The sequence below is a fragment of the Eleginops maclovinus genome, chromosome 2 (genome assembly GCF_036324505.1).
Source record: "Eleginops maclovinus isolate JMC-PN-2008 ecotype Puerto Natales chromosome 2, JC_Emac_rtc_rv5, whole genome shotgun sequence".
NCBI lineage: Eukaryota > Metazoa > Chordata > Actinopteri > Perciformes > Eleginopidae > Eleginops > Eleginops maclovinus.
In genome coordinates, this window is record NC_086350.1 from 27,687,382 (window position 1) to 27,702,742 (window position 15,361).

At 41.2% G+C, this 15,361-nt stretch overlaps 17 non-coding genes across 17 annotated transcripts; all 17 read right to left on the bottom strand.

Moving 5' to 3' along the window:
• Positions 1-919: 919 nt before the first annotated feature.
• trnaf-gaa (transfer RNA phenylalanine (anticodon GAA)) lies at positions 920-992 on the bottom strand. Its single transcript has one exon. It is a non-coding gene; the product is annotated as a tRNA-Phe (tRNA).
• A 717-nt stretch (positions 993-1,709) lies between these two features.
• On the bottom strand, positions 1,710-1,782 carry trnaf-gaa (transfer RNA phenylalanine (anticodon GAA)). Its single transcript has one exon. It is a non-coding gene; the product is annotated as a tRNA-Phe (tRNA).
• Positions 1,783-2,704: 922 nt separating this feature from the next.
• Positions 2,705-2,777, bottom strand: trnaf-gaa (transfer RNA phenylalanine (anticodon GAA)). Its single transcript has one exon. It is a non-coding gene; the product is annotated as a tRNA-Phe (tRNA).
• Positions 2,778-3,200: 423 nt separating this feature from the next.
• On the bottom strand, positions 3,201-3,273 carry trnaf-gaa (transfer RNA phenylalanine (anticodon GAA)). Its single transcript has one exon. It is a non-coding gene; the product is annotated as a tRNA-Phe (tRNA).
• A 502-nt stretch (positions 3,274-3,775) lies between these two features.
• Positions 3,776-3,848, bottom strand: trnaf-gaa (transfer RNA phenylalanine (anticodon GAA)). Its single transcript has one exon. It is a non-coding gene; the product is annotated as a tRNA-Phe (tRNA).
• Positions 3,849-4,069: 221 nt separating this feature from the next.
• Positions 4,070-4,142, bottom strand: trnaf-gaa (transfer RNA phenylalanine (anticodon GAA)). The gene has a single exon. It is a non-coding gene; the product is annotated as a tRNA-Phe (tRNA).
• A 220-nt stretch (positions 4,143-4,362) lies between these two features.
• trnaf-gaa (transfer RNA phenylalanine (anticodon GAA)) lies at positions 4,363-4,435 on the bottom strand. Its single transcript has one exon. It is a non-coding gene; the product is annotated as a tRNA-Phe (tRNA).
• Positions 4,436-4,859: 424 nt separating this feature from the next.
• Positions 4,860-4,932, bottom strand: trnaf-gaa (transfer RNA phenylalanine (anticodon GAA)). The gene has a single exon. It is a non-coding gene; the product is annotated as a tRNA-Phe (tRNA).
• A 220-nt stretch (positions 4,933-5,152) lies between these two features.
• On the bottom strand, positions 5,153-5,225 carry trnaf-gaa (transfer RNA phenylalanine (anticodon GAA)). Its single transcript has one exon. It is a non-coding gene; the product is annotated as a tRNA-Phe (tRNA).
• Positions 5,226-5,445: 220 nt separating this feature from the next.
• On the bottom strand, positions 5,446-5,518 carry trnaf-gaa (transfer RNA phenylalanine (anticodon GAA)). Its single transcript has one exon. It is a non-coding gene; the product is annotated as a tRNA-Phe (tRNA).
• Positions 5,519-8,045: 2,527 nt separating this feature from the next.
• On the bottom strand, positions 8,046-8,118 carry trnaf-gaa (transfer RNA phenylalanine (anticodon GAA)). Its single transcript has one exon. It is a non-coding gene; the product is annotated as a tRNA-Phe (tRNA).
• Positions 8,119-8,338: 220 nt separating this feature from the next.
• Positions 8,339-8,411, bottom strand: trnaf-gaa (transfer RNA phenylalanine (anticodon GAA)). The gene has a single exon. It is a non-coding gene; the product is annotated as a tRNA-Phe (tRNA).
• Positions 8,412-8,629: 218 nt separating this feature from the next.
• On the bottom strand, positions 8,630-8,702 carry trnaf-gaa (transfer RNA phenylalanine (anticodon GAA)). Its single transcript has one exon. It is a non-coding gene; the product is annotated as a tRNA-Phe (tRNA).
• Positions 8,703-9,125: 423 nt separating this feature from the next.
• trnaf-gaa (transfer RNA phenylalanine (anticodon GAA)) lies at positions 9,126-9,198 on the bottom strand. The gene has a single exon. It is a non-coding gene; the product is annotated as a tRNA-Phe (tRNA).
• A 220-nt stretch (positions 9,199-9,418) lies between these two features.
• Positions 9,419-9,491, bottom strand: trnaf-gaa (transfer RNA phenylalanine (anticodon GAA)). The gene has a single exon. It is a non-coding gene; the product is annotated as a tRNA-Phe (tRNA).
• A 215-nt stretch (positions 9,492-9,706) lies between these two features.
• Positions 9,707-9,779, bottom strand: trnaf-gaa (transfer RNA phenylalanine (anticodon GAA)). The gene has a single exon. It is a non-coding gene; the product is annotated as a tRNA-Phe (tRNA).
• Positions 9,780-9,999: 220 nt separating this feature from the next.
• trnaf-gaa (transfer RNA phenylalanine (anticodon GAA)) lies at positions 10,000-10,072 on the bottom strand. The gene has a single exon. It is a non-coding gene; the product is annotated as a tRNA-Phe (tRNA).
• Positions 10,073-15,361: the final 5,289 nt, after the last annotated feature.

The window sequence follows — 15,361 nt, forward strand, 5'->3', positions numbered from 1 at the left end:
GGGAGCAGTTGGGCCATCACTTAGCATATGAGTAGCTTTTCCAAGTCAAACAATCGGCATTTAGTAACAATTGGCAAAGCTTGGAGTCTTTGCCATTGAGAATTTTGAACACCAAAGTAATCTTCCTGCTGCCGAAAACAGGGATCGAACCAGGGACCTTTAGATCTTCAGTCTAACGCTCTCCCAACTGAGCTATTTCGGCTCAAATCCAAGCAGAAAACGCATGTACAACAAAGCAACATCTGGCAGAAATGACTGACATTTCTGAACGTACAACAAACGTTTAAATACTAAGGAGCAGTTGGGCCATCACTTAGCATATGTGTAGCTTTTCCAAGTCAAACAATCAGCATTTAGTAACAATTGGCAAACCTTGGAGTCATCGCCATATAGAAACTTGTCCACCAAATTAATCTTCCTGCTGCCTAAACCAGGGATCGAACCAGGGACCTTTAGATCTTCAGTCTAACGCTCTCCCAACTGAGCTATTTCGGCTCAAATCGAAGAAGAAAACACACGTACAACAAAGCAACATCTGGTAGAAATGCCTTACTTTTCAGAAAGTACATCAAGCTTTTAAATACTAGGAAGCAATTGAACATTCATTTAGCAGCTGAGTAGCTTAACTGCAGTTCACGAAGCAAATGTAAGAAATGTTGAGATGTACAACTTAAAACGAATTCATTCGGGACTGTCTTCTTTCAGCTCTAACATTTTTGGGCCAATGCTGTACGAATTCACAACCTTGTAGTCAACAAGCATAACCAGTGAGAAGATTTTCCGACACAGTTAGTTACCTGCTACCCAGGTCAAACAAGCTGCATTTAGGTATTTGGTAGAACACTTGCTTTTTGACAACCTTAGACACATTATTATTTTTAGCCATATAGAAACTTGTCCACCAAATTAATCTTCCTGCTGCCGAAACCAGGGATCGAACCAGGGACCTTTAGATCTTCAGTCTAACGCTCTCCCAACTGAGCTATTTCGGCTCAAATCCAAGCAGAAAACGCATGTACAACAAAGCAACATCTGGCAGAAATGACTGACATTTCTGAACGTACAACAAACGTTTAAATACTAAGGAGCAGTTGGGCCATCACTTAGCATATGTGTAGCTTTTCCAAGTCAAACAAGCGGCATTTAGTAACAATTGGCAAACCTTGGAGTCATCGCCATATAGAAACTTGTCCACCAAATTAATCTTCCTGCTGCCTAAACCAGGGATCGAACCAGGGACCTTTAGATCTTCAGTCTAACGCTCTCCCAACTGAGCTATTTCGGCTCAAATCGAAGAAGACAACACAAGTACAACAAACCAACATCTGGTAGAAATGCCTGACTTTTCAGAAAGTACAACAAGCTTTTAAATACTAGGAAGCAATTGAACATTCACTTAGCAGCTGAGTAGCTTAACTGCAGTTCACGAAGCAAATGTAAGAAAGGTTGAGATGTACAACTTAAAAGTAAGTCATTCGGGACTGTCTTCTTTCAGCTCTAACATTTTTGGGCCAATGCTCTACGAATTCACAACCTTGTAGTCAACAAGCATAACCAGTGAGAAGATTTTCCGACACAGTTAGCTACCTGCTACCCAGGTCAAACAAGCTGCATTTAGGTATTTGGTAGAACACTTGCTTTTTGACAACCTTAAACACACCATTATTTTTAGCCATAGAGAAACTTGTCGACCAAATTAATCTTCCTGCTGCCGAAACCAGGGATCGAACCAGGGACCTTTAGATCTTCAGTCTAACGCTCTCCCAACTGAGCTATTTCGGCTCAAATTGAAGAAGAAAACACACGTACAACAAAGCAACATCTGGTAGAAATGACTGACATTTCTGAACATACAATAAAACGTTTAAATACTAGGAAGCAATTGAACATTCATTTAGCAGCTGAGTAGCTTAACTGCAGTTCACGAAGCAAATGTAAGAAATGTTGAGATGTACAACTTAAAACGAATTCATTCGGGACTGTCCTCTTTCAGCTCTAACATTTTTGGGCCAATGCTGTACGAATTCACAACCTTGTAGTCAACAAGCATAACCAGTGAGAAGATTTTCCGACACAGTTAGTTACCTGCTACCCAGGTCAAACAAGCTGCATTTAGGTATTTGGTAGAACACTTGCAAGTGGACAACCTCAGACACATTATTACTTTTTAGCCATAGAGAAACTTGTCCTCCAAATTAATCTTCCTGCTGCCGAAACCAGGGATCGAACCAGCGACCTTTAGATCTTCAGTCTAACGCTCTCCCAACTGAGCTATTTCGGCTCAAATTGACGAAGAAAACACACGTACAACAAAGCAATATCTGGTAGAAATTACTGACTTTTCAGAAAGTACAACAACCTTTAAATACTAGGAAGCAGTTGAGCCTTCACTTAGCAGCTGAGTAGTTTACCTGCAGTTCACGAAGCAAATGTAAGAAATGTTGAGATGTACAACTTAAAAGTAAGTCATTCGGGACTGTCTTCTTTCAGCTCTAACATTTTTGGGCCAATGCTGTACGAATTCACAACCTTGTAGTCAACAAGCATAACCAGTGAGAAGATTTTCCGACACAGTTAGCTACCTGCTACCCAGGTCAAACAAGCTGCATTTAGGTATTTGGTAGAACACTTGCTTTTTGACAACCTTAAACACATCATTATTTTTAGCCATAGAGAAACTTGTCCACCAAATTAATCTTCCTGCTGCCGAAACCAGGGATCGAACCAGGGACCTTTAGATCTTCAGTCTAACGCTCTCCCAACTGAGCTATTTCGGCTCAAATCGAAGAAGAAAACACACGTACAACAAAGCAACATCTGGTAGAAATTACTGACTTTTCAGAAAGTACAACAACCTTTAAATACTAGGAAGCAGTTGAGCCTTCACTTAGCAGCTGAGTAGTTTACCTGCAGTTCACGAAGCAAATGTAAGAAATGTTGAGATGTACAACTTAAAAGTAAATCATTCGGGACTGTCTTCTTTCAGCTCTAACATTTTTGGGCCAATGCTGTACGAATTCACAACCTTGTAGTCAACAAGCATAACCAGTGAGAAGATTTTCCGACACAGTTAGCTACCTTCTACCCAGGTCAAACAAGCTGCATTTAGGTATTTGGTAGAACACTTGCTTTTTGACAACCTTAAACACATCATTATTTTTAGCCATAGAGAAACTTGTCCACCAAATTAATCTTCCTGCTGCCGAAACCAGGGATCGAACCAGGGACCTTTAGATCTTCAGTCTAACGCTCTCCCAACTGAGCTATTTCGGCTCAAATTGAAGAAGAAAACACACGTACAACAAAGCAACATCTGGTAGAAATGACTGACATTTCTGAACGTACAATAAAACGTTTAAATACTAGGGAGCAGTTGGGCCATCACTTAGCATATGAGTAGTTTTTCTAAGTCAAACAGGCGGCATTTAGTAACAATTGGCAAACCTTGGAGTCATCGCCATATAGAAACTTGTCCACCATATTAATCTTCCTGCTGCCGAAACCAGGGACCTTTAGATCTTCAGTCTAACGCTCTCCCAACTGAGCTATTTCGGCTCAAATCCAAGCGGAAAACACATGTACAACAAAGCAACATCTGGCAGAAATGACTGACATTTCTGAACTTACAACAAACGTTTAAATACTAAGGAGCAGTTGGGCCATCACTTAGCATATGAGTAGTTTTTCTAAGTCAAACAGGCGGCATTTAGTAACAATTGGCAAACCTTGGAGTCATCGCCATATAGAAACTTGTCCACCATATTAATCTTCCTGCTGCCGAAACCAGGGATCGAACCAGGGACCTTTAGATCTTCAGTCTAACGCTCTCCCAACTGAGCTATTTCGGCTCAAATTGAAGAAGAAAACACACGTACAACAAAGCAACATCTGGTAGAAATGACTGACATTTCTGAACGTACAATAAAACGTTTAAATACTAGGGAGCAGTTGGGCCATCACTTAGCATATGAGTAGCTTTTCCAAGTCAAACAATCGGCATTTAGTAACAATTGGCAAAGCTTGGAGTCTTTGCCATTGAGAATTTTGAACAACAAAGTAATCTTCCTGCTGCCGAAACCAGGGATCGAACCAGGGACCTTTAGATCTTCAGTCTAACGCTCTCCCAACTGAGCTATTTCGGCTCAAATCCAAGCAGAAAACACATGTACAATAAAGCAACATCTAGCAGAAATGACTGACATTTCTGAACGTACAACAAACGTTTAAATACTAAGGAGCAGTTGGGCCATCACTTAGCATATGTGTAGCTTTTCCAAGTCAAACAAGCGGCATTTAGTAACAATTGGCAAACCTTGGAGTCATCGCCATAAAGAAACGTGTCCACCAAATTAATCTTCCTGCTGCCGAAACCAGGGATCGAACCAGGGACCTTTAGATCTTCAGTCTAACGCTCTCCCAACTGAGCTATTTCGGCTCAAATCGAAGAAGAAAACAAACGTACAACAAAGCAACATCTGGTAGAAATGCCTTACTTTTCAGAAAGTACATCAAGCTTTTAAATACTAGGAAGCAATTGAACATTCACTTAGCAGCTGAGTAGCTTAACTGCAGTTCACGAAGCAAATGTAAGAAATGTTGAGATGTACAACTTAAAACGAATTCATTCGGGACTGTCTTCTTTCAGCTCTAACATTTTTGGGCCAATGCTGTACGAATTCACAACCTTGTAGTCAACAAGCATAACCAGTGAGAAGATTTTCCGACACAGTTAGCTACCTGCTACCCAGGTCAAACAAGCTGCATTTAGGTATTTAGTAGAACACTTGCTTTTTGACAACCTTAAACACATCATTATTTTTAGCCATAGAGAAACTTGTCCACCAAATTAATCTTCCTGCTGCCGAAACCAGGGATCGAACCAGGGACCTTTAGATCTTCAGTCTAACGCTCTCCCAACTGAGCTATTTCGGCTCAAATCCAAGCAGAAAACACATGTACAACAAAGCAACATCTGGCAGAAATGACTGACATTTCTGAACGTACAACAAACGTTTGAATACTAGGGAGCAGTTGGGCCATCACTTAGCATATGAGTAGTTTTTCTAAGTCAAACAGGCGGCATTTAGTAACAATTGGCAAACCTTGGAGTCATTGCCATTGAAAATTTTGAACACCAAAGTAATCTTCCTGCTGCCGAAACCAGGGATCGAACCAGGGACCTTTAGATCTTCAGTCTAACGCTCTCCCAACTGAGCTATTTCGGCTCAAATCCAAGCAGAAAACACATGTACAACAAAGCAACATCTGGCAGAAATGACTGACATTTCTGAACGTACAACAAACGTTTGAATACTAGGGAGCAGTTGGGCCATCACTTAGCATATGAGTAGTTTTTCTAAGTCAAACAATCGGCATTTAGTAACAATTGGCAAAGCTTGGAGTCTTTGCCATTGAGAATTTTGAACACCAAAGTAATCTTCCTGCTGCCGAAACCAGGGATCGAACCAGGGACCTTTAGATCTTCAGTCTAACGCTCTCCCAACTGAGCTATTTCGGCTCAAATCCAAGCAGAAAACACATTTCAAGGTTTCAAGGTTTCAAGGTTTTATTTGTCATATGCACAGCAGATACAGCGTATATGTTGGCAATGAAAATCTTATGTCGCGTGCTCCTCCAACAACTCAACATACATGGTGCAAAAGATAAATAAAATAGTGAAAAAGAGAGAAGAATATTTACAATATCAACAATACAGATTTGAGGATGTGAAATATATACATATGTGGAATACATTGAAAGTATTTAAATACTTTACACTGTTGAATGAGGAGGTATGGACAGATGCATATATTATGTATAACAGATGTATATGGCAGATATGTATAATATATAGATATGTGTACTATAAACAGATATGTATGGCAGATGTGTATAATATATATATATATGTATGTGTGTACTATAAACAGATGTGAGTAGACATTCACACAGCTCAGGAGTTCAGTAGTCTTATAGCCTGTGGTATAAAACTGTCTCTGAGTCTGGTGGTCTTGGTCCGGATGCTGCGGTACCGTCTGCCAGACGGCAGCAGACAGAACAGATGGTTGCTGGGGTGATGGGGGTCCTTTAATATCCTACCGGCCTTCTTCCTACACCGCTGGGTGTAGAGGTCCTCCATGGATGGCAACTCCGTCCTGGTGATGTGCTGAGCAGTTTTCACCACCCTCTGTAGAGTCTTACGGTTGAGGGCGGTGCAACTGCCATACCAGGCGGTGATGCAGCCAGTCAGGATACTCTCGATGGTGCACCTGTAGAAGTTGCAGAGTATCCTGGAGTCCATGTTGAACTTCCGCAGCCTGCGGAGGAAGAAGAGCCGCTGTCGAGCCGTCTTGGATATGACCCTGGTGTGATGTGTCCATGTCAGGTCCTCACTGATGTTAACCCCGAGGAACCTGAAGCTGCTGACTCTCTCCACAGGAGTCCCGTCGATGGTGATGGGTGTGTGTGCTTCTCTCTGCCTCTTCCTGTAGTCCACAATCAGCTCCTTTGTTTTGCTGACGTTGAGATGGAGGTTGTTGTCCTGGCACCAAGATGTCAGGGCTCTGACCTCCTCTCTGTACGCCGTCTCGTCGCCGTCTGTGATCAGGCCGATGACGGTCGTGTCGTCAGCAAACTTGATGATGGTGTTGGAGCTGTGTGTGGCCACGCAGTCGTGCGTGAACAGGGAGTAGAGGAGAGGGCTGAGCACACAACCCTGAGGGGCTCCGGTGTTGAGGGTCAAGGTGGAGGATGTGATGTTCCCCATCTGCACTGCCTGGGATCTGCCCGTCAGGAAGCTCATGATCCAGTCACAGAGGGCGCTGTTGAGCCCAAGGTCCCTGAGCTTAATGATGAGCTTGGAGGGCACAATGGTGTTGAATGCTGAACTGTAGTCAATGAACAGCATTCTCACATAAGTGTTCCTCTGGTCCAGGTGGGAGAGGGCAGTGTGGAGGGTGAGGGAGATGGCATCATCCGTGGACCTGTTTGCTCTGTAGGCAAACTGCAGGGGGTCCAGTGAGTCAGGGAGGGAGGAGGTGATAAAAGTTTTGACTAACCGCTCAAAGCACTTCATGATGATGGAGGTGAGTGCAACTGGGCGGTAGTCATTGAGGCAGATGGGTTTTGTCTTTTTGGGGACAGGGACAATGATGGACTCTTTAAAGCATGTGGGGACTACAGACTGGAGCAGTGACCTATTGAAAATGTCTGTGAACACATCTGCCAGCTGAACTGCACACACCTTGAGAGCACGGCCAGGGATGCCATCAGGTCCTGGAGCCCTGTGTGCGTTGATTCTTTTCAGAGATCTACACACATCTGCACTGGTTAAAACCAGTGAGCAGGGATCCTGGGCCTTTGGTGCCTCCACAGCCGGGGGCTTCTCAAAGCGTGCATAAAATGTGTTCAGTTCATCTGGGAGAGATGCAGACACTTCCTCAGCACCACTCGTTGTCCTTTTGTAGTCTGTTATTGTTTTTAGTCCAGACCACATATTTCTGGCGTTGGAGCCCTTGTAGTTCGACTCCACCTTGTCCCTGTATTGTCTTTTCGCACTGCTAATAGCTCTCCGGAGTGCATACCTGGAATTCCTGTACTCATCCAAATCACCGCCGCTGTGCGCGATGGCCCGTGCTTTAAGTTTAGCTGGGACCTCGCCGTTTATCCAGGGCTTCTCATTTGGGAATGTCCGTACAGTAATCCGCGGCACGACGTCATCGATGCATTTGCCGATGTATCGTCCTCCTCAAACACACACCACTCCGTGATGCCAAAGCAGTGGCGGAGAGCAGAGTCAGACTGCTCGGACCAACGCTGCACTGTCCTTGTCACAGGTCGGTCCCTCTTCAGTCATGAAGCAACATCTGGCAGAAATGACTGACATTTCTGAACGTACTACAAACGTTTAAATACTAAGGAGCAGTTGGGCCATCGCTTAGCATATGAGTAGTTTTTCTAAGTCAAACAGGCGGGATTTAGTAACAATTGGCAAACCTTGGAGTCATTGCCATTGAAAATTTTGAACACCAAAGTAATTTTCCTGCTGCCGAAACCAGGGATCGAACCAGGGACCTTTAGATCTTCAGTCTAACGCTCTCCCAACTGAGCTATTTCGGCTCAAATCCAAGCAGAAAACACACGTACAACAAAGCAACATCTGGCAGAAATGACTGACTTTTCTGAACGTACAACAAACGTTTGAATACTAAGGAGCAGTTGGGCCATCACTTAGCATATGTGTTGCTTTTCCAAGTCAAACAAGCGGCTTTTAGTAACAATTGGCAAACCTTGGTGTCATCGCCATATTTAAACTTGTCCACCATACTAAGCTTCCTGCTGCCGAAACCAGGGATCGAACCAGGGACATTTAGATCTTCAGTCTAACGCTCTCCCAACTGAGCTATTTCGGCTCAAATCGAAGAAGACAACACAAGTACAACAAAGCAACATCTGGTAGAAATGCCTTACTTTTCAGAAAGTACATCAAGCTTTTAAATACTAGGAAGCATATGAACATTCATTTCATATGAGTAGCTTTTCCAAGTCAAACAATCGGCATTTAGTAACAATTGGCAAAGCTTGGAGTCTTTGCCATTGAGAATTTTGAACACCAAAGTAATCTTCCTGCTGCCGAAACCAGGGATCGAACCAGGGACCTTTAGATCTTCAGTCTAACGCTCTCCCAACTGAGCTATTTCGGCTCAAATCGAAGAAGAAAACACACGTACAACAAAGCAACATCTGGTAGAAATTACTGACTTTTCAGAAAGTACAACAACCTTTATATACTAGGAAGCAGTTGAGCCTTCACTTAGCAGCTGAGTAGTTTACCTGCAGTTCACGAAGCAAATGTAAGAAATGTTGAGATGTACAACTTAAAAGTAAGTCATTCGGGACTGTATTCTTTCAGCTCTAACATTTTTGGGCCAATGCTGTACGAATTCACAACCTTGTAGTCAACAAGCATAACCAGTGAGAAGATTTTCCGACACAGTTAGCTACCTGCTACCCAGGTCAAACAAGCTGCATTTAGGTATTTGGTAGAACACTTGCTTTTTGACAACCTTAAACACATCATTATTTTTAGCCATAGAGAAACTTGTCCACCAAATTAATCTTCCTGCTGCCGAAACCAGGGATCGAACCAGGGACCTTTAGATCTTCAGTCTAACGCTCTCCCAACTGAGCTATTTCGGCTCAAATTGAAGAAGAAAACACACGTACAACAAAGCAACATCTGGTAGAAATGACTGACATTTCTGAACGTACAATAAAACGTTTAAATACTAGGGAGCAGTTGGGCCATCACTTAGCATATGAGTAGCTTTTCCAAGTCAAACAATCGGCATTTAGTAACAATTGGCAAAGCTTTGAGTCTTTGCCATTGAGAATTTTGAACACCACATAATCTTCCTGCTGCCGAAACCAGGGATCGAACCAGGGACCTTTAGATCTTCAGTCTAACGCTCTCCCAACTGAGCTATTTCGGCTCAAATCCAAGCAGAAAACACATGTACAACAAAGCAACATCTGGCAGAAATGACTGACATTTCTGAACGTACAAAAACGTTTAATACTAGGGAGCAGTTGGGCCATCACTTAGCATATGAGTAGTTTTTCTAAGTCAAACAGGCGGCATTTAGTAACAATTGGCAAACTTGGAGTCATTGCCATTGAAATTTTGAACACCAAAGTAATTTCCTGCTGCCGAAACCAGGGATCGAACCAGGGACCTTTAGATCTTCAGTCTAACGCTCTCCCAACTGAGCTATTTCGGCTCAAATCCAAGCAAAAAACACATGTACAACAAAGCAACATCTGGCAGAAATGACTGACATTTCTGAACGTACAACAAACGTTTAAATACTAAGGAGCAGTTGGGCCATCACTTAGCATATGAGTAGTTTTTCTAAGTCAAACAGGCGGCATTTAGTAACAATTGGCAAACCTTGGAGTCATTGCCATTGAAAATTTTGAACACCAAAGTAATTTTCCCGCTGCCGAAACCAGGGATCAAACCAGGGACCTTTAGATCTTCAGTCTAACGCTCTCCCAACTGAGCTATTTCGGCTCAAACTGAAGAATAAAACATAAGTACAACAAACCAACATCTGGTAGAAATGCCTGACTTTTCAGAAAGTACAACAACCTTTAAATGCTAGGAAGCAATTGAACATTCACTTAGCAGCTGATTAGCTTAACTGCAGTTCACGAAGTAAATGTAAGAAATGTTGAGATGTACAACTTAAAACGAAGTTATTCGGGACTGTCTTCTTTCAGCTCTAACATTTTTGGGCCAATGCTGTACGAATTCTCAACCTTGTAGTCAACAAGCATAACCAGTGAGAAAATTGTCTGACACAGTTAGCTACCTGCTACCCAGGTCAAACAAGCTGCATTTAGGTATTTGGTAGAACACTTGCTTTTTGACAACACATCATTATTTTTAGCCATAGAAAAACTTGTCCACCAAATTAATCTTCCTGCTGCCGAAACCAGGGATCGAACGAGGGACCTTTAGATCTTCAGTCTAACGCTCTCCCAACTGAGCTATTTCGGCTCAAATTGAAGAAGAAAACACACGTACAACAAAGCAACATCTGGTAGAAATGACTGACATTTCTGAAAGTACAACAAACGTTTGAATACTAGGGAGCAGTTGGGCCATCACTTAGCATATGAGTAGCTTTTCCAAGTCAAACAGGCGGCATTTAGTAACAATTCGCAAACCTTGGAGTCATCGCGAGTAACTAAAGGTATTCAATAAATGTAACGGAGTAGAAGTACACCATTTTCCTCTGAATTGTAGTTGAGTTGAAGTACAAAGTACCAAAACATTGAAATACTCAAGTAAAGTACAAGTCTTTCAAAACTGTACTGAAGGACAGTACTTGAGTAAATCTACTTAGTTACTTTACACCACTGGGTAACACTAGAATAGGTTGTTGCATTTGTCATTACAATAATATATTTGTAATCTCATGGATTACTGTAAAGTTATAGGGTTTGTTTGTTATTTATTATGGGGAGGGACATTTTGACATCCAAGCACATTTTCTCTTTCGCGCAAAAGTATACTTACACTCTACAAACCTCAACGTAGAAAGTGTTCATTTGCTATTCGTATAATCGCAGAAACATAAGCAATCTGTCCAGACATCTGGCCTGAAGGCATCATATTCAGATGGAGAAATGCACAGTTTTCGAGCGCCATAACTCGTAGCTCTGTTGCCCCAGTTAGTAACGTTACCAAGTCAGGTGTGCAGAGATGGAAGAAGCTAAGCACTCAGATCTGGTACTTAAAGGTCCCCTATTATACACAATTCACTTTTTGATGTCTGTTACACATAAATATCTGTCACCGGTGTATGAGGAGACTCACAAAGAAAATGCAACCCTCTCTCCTTTCCTCCTTACCCACATCTCTAAAAACGGTGGTACAAACGAGCTGATCCAGATTTGCTGCCAATATGACGTCATATCAGAAATGTGGGCTGGCTTTACTTTGAACTCCTGGCAATGTCCTGCCCACGTGACACGTCACAACCTATTGTCTGCAATATATTGTCGCGAAGTTGAATCCATAAATGTATAAAGAGAACGGCTGAATCCCCTCCGCAGCACCTCTGTGTGTGTGTGTGTGTTCAGCAGGATGTCTGCAGGAGGGACTTAGAGTTGTTGTTTATATAATACATATAATGTCTCTGTTCTAGTGGTAAACACTGAGAAGAGTTTCAGAAATAATGCTGGATGTGGTTTGAACATAATATGGCGTTTAATCACGGCCAAAAAAAAGGTCACAAGTCTGTGGGGGCAGTGCTATGATCTGGGGTTGCTGCAGTTGGTCTGGTCTAGGTTCATCAACGTGCCCAAAGAATGAGGTCAGCTGACTACCTGAATATACTGAAGGACCAGGTTATTCCATCAATGGATTTTTTCTTCCCTGATGGCACGGGCACGTTCCAAGATGACAATGCCAGGATCCATCGGGCTCAAATTGTGAAAGAGTGGTTCAGGGAGCATGAGACATCATTTTCACACATGGATTGGCCCCCACAGAGTCCAGACCTGAACCCAATTGAGAATCTTTGGGATGTGCTGGAGAAGACTTTGCGCAGTGGTCTGAATCTCCCGTCATCAATACAAGATCTTGGCGAAAAATTAATGCAAGACAGAAATAAATGTTGTGACATTGCAGAAGATTAAGGAAACGATGCTGTAATCAAAGTCCAACGAAATATGAGAGTGTGACTTTTTTTTTGGCCAGGCAGTTTATTAAAGACATTAAAAAGTGCATTTTGCATAATTTGAGACCTGACGAGAGACAATGGATGAATCGAGTAAATTAAATTTAAGGAATGGAGAAAATAACCTTGAGAATCAAGTTCATATTTTGGATGAAAGATGGGAAAAATGGGTAAAAACACCCCACAAAACATTTATAATGACCAGGTAAGATCTGCAAATGAATGTACGCATGAGTACTAATGTTGCATCCATTATGTGTAAACTATCTCTTATAACTTCATTTCAATTTGAGTTAATTCATTATTATTTATTTATTTTTTCTGATTTGTCAATTGTTATGTGGTTAATTTATGTATCTAAGTGTTTATGTTGTTATGTGTGCCTTGTAATTAAATACTTTCTTAAAATACAAAAAAAGAGTAAACTAAAACAAGTCTAAAGACGTTTGTGCCGCAGTGTCTCTTTCTCACTGTCCCTGGGCCTGATGTTTGGAAAAAGTGTTGGAGTTTTTGTTACTTCTTGAATTATGTTTTACTGGCTAATCCTGGGTTTAATACTTTCTGAAGCAACAGGCGGTTACGTGACGGCATCCAACACACATTTTTCCAAAAGCATACACAGAGATGTTGTTTGGTTCCTCTGGAAACAATATGGTTTATTAAACAATCAGGTTGACTTTCAAGAAAAAAAATCATATATCTAAAATCCAAATATCATTATTCTGATCAGGCAATCGTCAGAAATAAGGTGACAAAAACAATGCCCGATACTGTGGTCGAAAACTGTGGGCCTTCCAAACTCTTTTTAAGTCCTTGGCTGTGGAGGCTGACGTGTCTCTCTCATTTACTGTCGCATCAGGGAACATTACAACAAAACTGAAAAAGTGTTATGGAACATTTTATTAATTTACAGTTTCAACAGATATAGAAATAAATCTTTTTAGGAGGAATAGTTGTGTCATCTGGGTGGATCAAATGTATTTTACCATCATTCTCAACATATAGAGTGAGACCTCTAGAGATTAACTTTGGAAAATTCCTGTATGATACAAAAACCTGCCTCCATACTCAACATGCAGGAGTTCTGATCACTCTGATCCTCTGCTGCCATCTTCTGGCAAGTCCCAATAGAATGCTTTTTTTTAATGAGTAGTATTATTTTCATCACACCTTCTACTGTAGTAAAATGAATATGTGCAGGCAAAGTGAAGACCGTAGGTACAGTGGAACAGCAGAGGCAGAGAGGGTCTTCACACAGGAGAGAGAAGGAGCTTCAGACCAGATCAAAAAACTGACTGACCAGTTCCATGGCCTTCCTCCAGAGAATGCTGTGAGCTGACTTTGAGTTAGCAGACAGAAACAACATCCTGTAGCAAACAACTCAGGTTTGCTGAGGTCAATTGCTCATTTTACCCCCAGATGACTCAATCTACCCCTTGACTCGGATCAACTTACCCCTTAGATGGGGTAAATTAAGCCACAAGGCCACTTTTCTTTGAGAAGTCATATTCTCATAACCCTTTTAGTCTTTTTAGCATTTAAATTGTTTTTATTGTTTAAGTGATTTTAAACGTATTACAACATTCTTACACCATTTTGTACTTAATTTATATTTTATCCGAATGTAATGTCTCAGTAGAGTTTTAAGGTCATCCTAATTTTCTCTTTAAGGTTAATTGGCGCATTGATTGCCCAGTATTGCTCTCAGCCCAATTTAGAAAAACCCATTCCCCATCATCCCCCCCTATTTGGTATTAATATCTAAATTGGCAAAGTAACTGGTAATTAAGTCTGTATAAGAAATGTAATGAGTAATGTGAAAATACTCCGTAAAGTAAACCTGTACAGTAAAGTACATGTACCTCAAATGTTTACCTAAGTACAGTACTTGAGTACATGTACTTCCACCACTGCAAATTGCTTTAAATGATTTACATATAAATGTATCTACTGTTGCTCTGTAAAATATCATGCAGATGTGTATTCACTGTTAAAGACATCTCACCAACTTCATGTATTTGTGCTTCTGGTGTTGTTTTGAGCTGACTTAGTTTAAATGTGCCCTTGCACCTTTAACACAACGGACTAATACGGGAAAAACATGTATCTGTTAAACTTTTATTTGCAAACACAGAACTATAAACACAGTAAAACCATGGCATTCTTGTTTCTTCTCGGTCGTGATGGTCAGATGAAGCTTCATGAAGCTCTGAAGATTTCCATCCAATTGGTTCACAGAAGGGTTCATCTGTGAGGCTCCGTTGGCACGCTAACCCCTGTTGGTCAAAGAGTGTAAAACATATAAATATGACATCTCGACAGTGGATCTTTCTGTGTGCAATGAGTAAAGCCTTAAGAATAACTCTTAACAATGAACATTACATATGTTCATGTAATTTGTATCAATACTGTGTATAGTTTCCAGTTTATTTATTGTGATTAAAAAGCCTAAAGAGGCTGGTTTACATTGCAAAGAGGGATTTTTATTCATTAATACTTTTTGTTAACCATCTTATAGCCTCAGAAAGGCTAAACAACAACAAAGTATACATTTATTAGCTACATGATAACATTTAGCTGAGGCTTTCGTAAATAAAAAAGAGACCCTACGGTTGCATCTACTTACCAGCTGAGCCACAGCCCACATGCTGAACTCAGCTGAGAACACTGAAGTAGTGCAAGCTTACTTTGAATGTTATTTTTCTGTCGGCAGATTTCTGTCGAGCTATTATCCTGCCATAACTCTACAAATAAACTAAACATGTTTTTCAAATGCCCTAACAAACACATTGTGGTTTAGAAATACAAAACACCATTGTGTTGTGGAGTTTTAGTCCTTTCCTTTTTAGAATTAAAAGGTCACTCTCAGGATGTCGGGATTTGTGACGCGCCTCTCTTTGTTCCCAAAAAACACATACCGAGATCATCGAGTTGAATAAGATTTATTTGGTTGATCCGGCATACAAACAAACATAGGCTTTCTTGCTTTAACGTAAAATAAAAGGTATGTTTCTGTTTCCAAACAATTACAAAAAGAGCACGGTCAAAAAGATTATACTGGCTTCCTTATAAGGTCACTAGCTGTGTGTGATTGCCCCGCTATATAAGTGCAC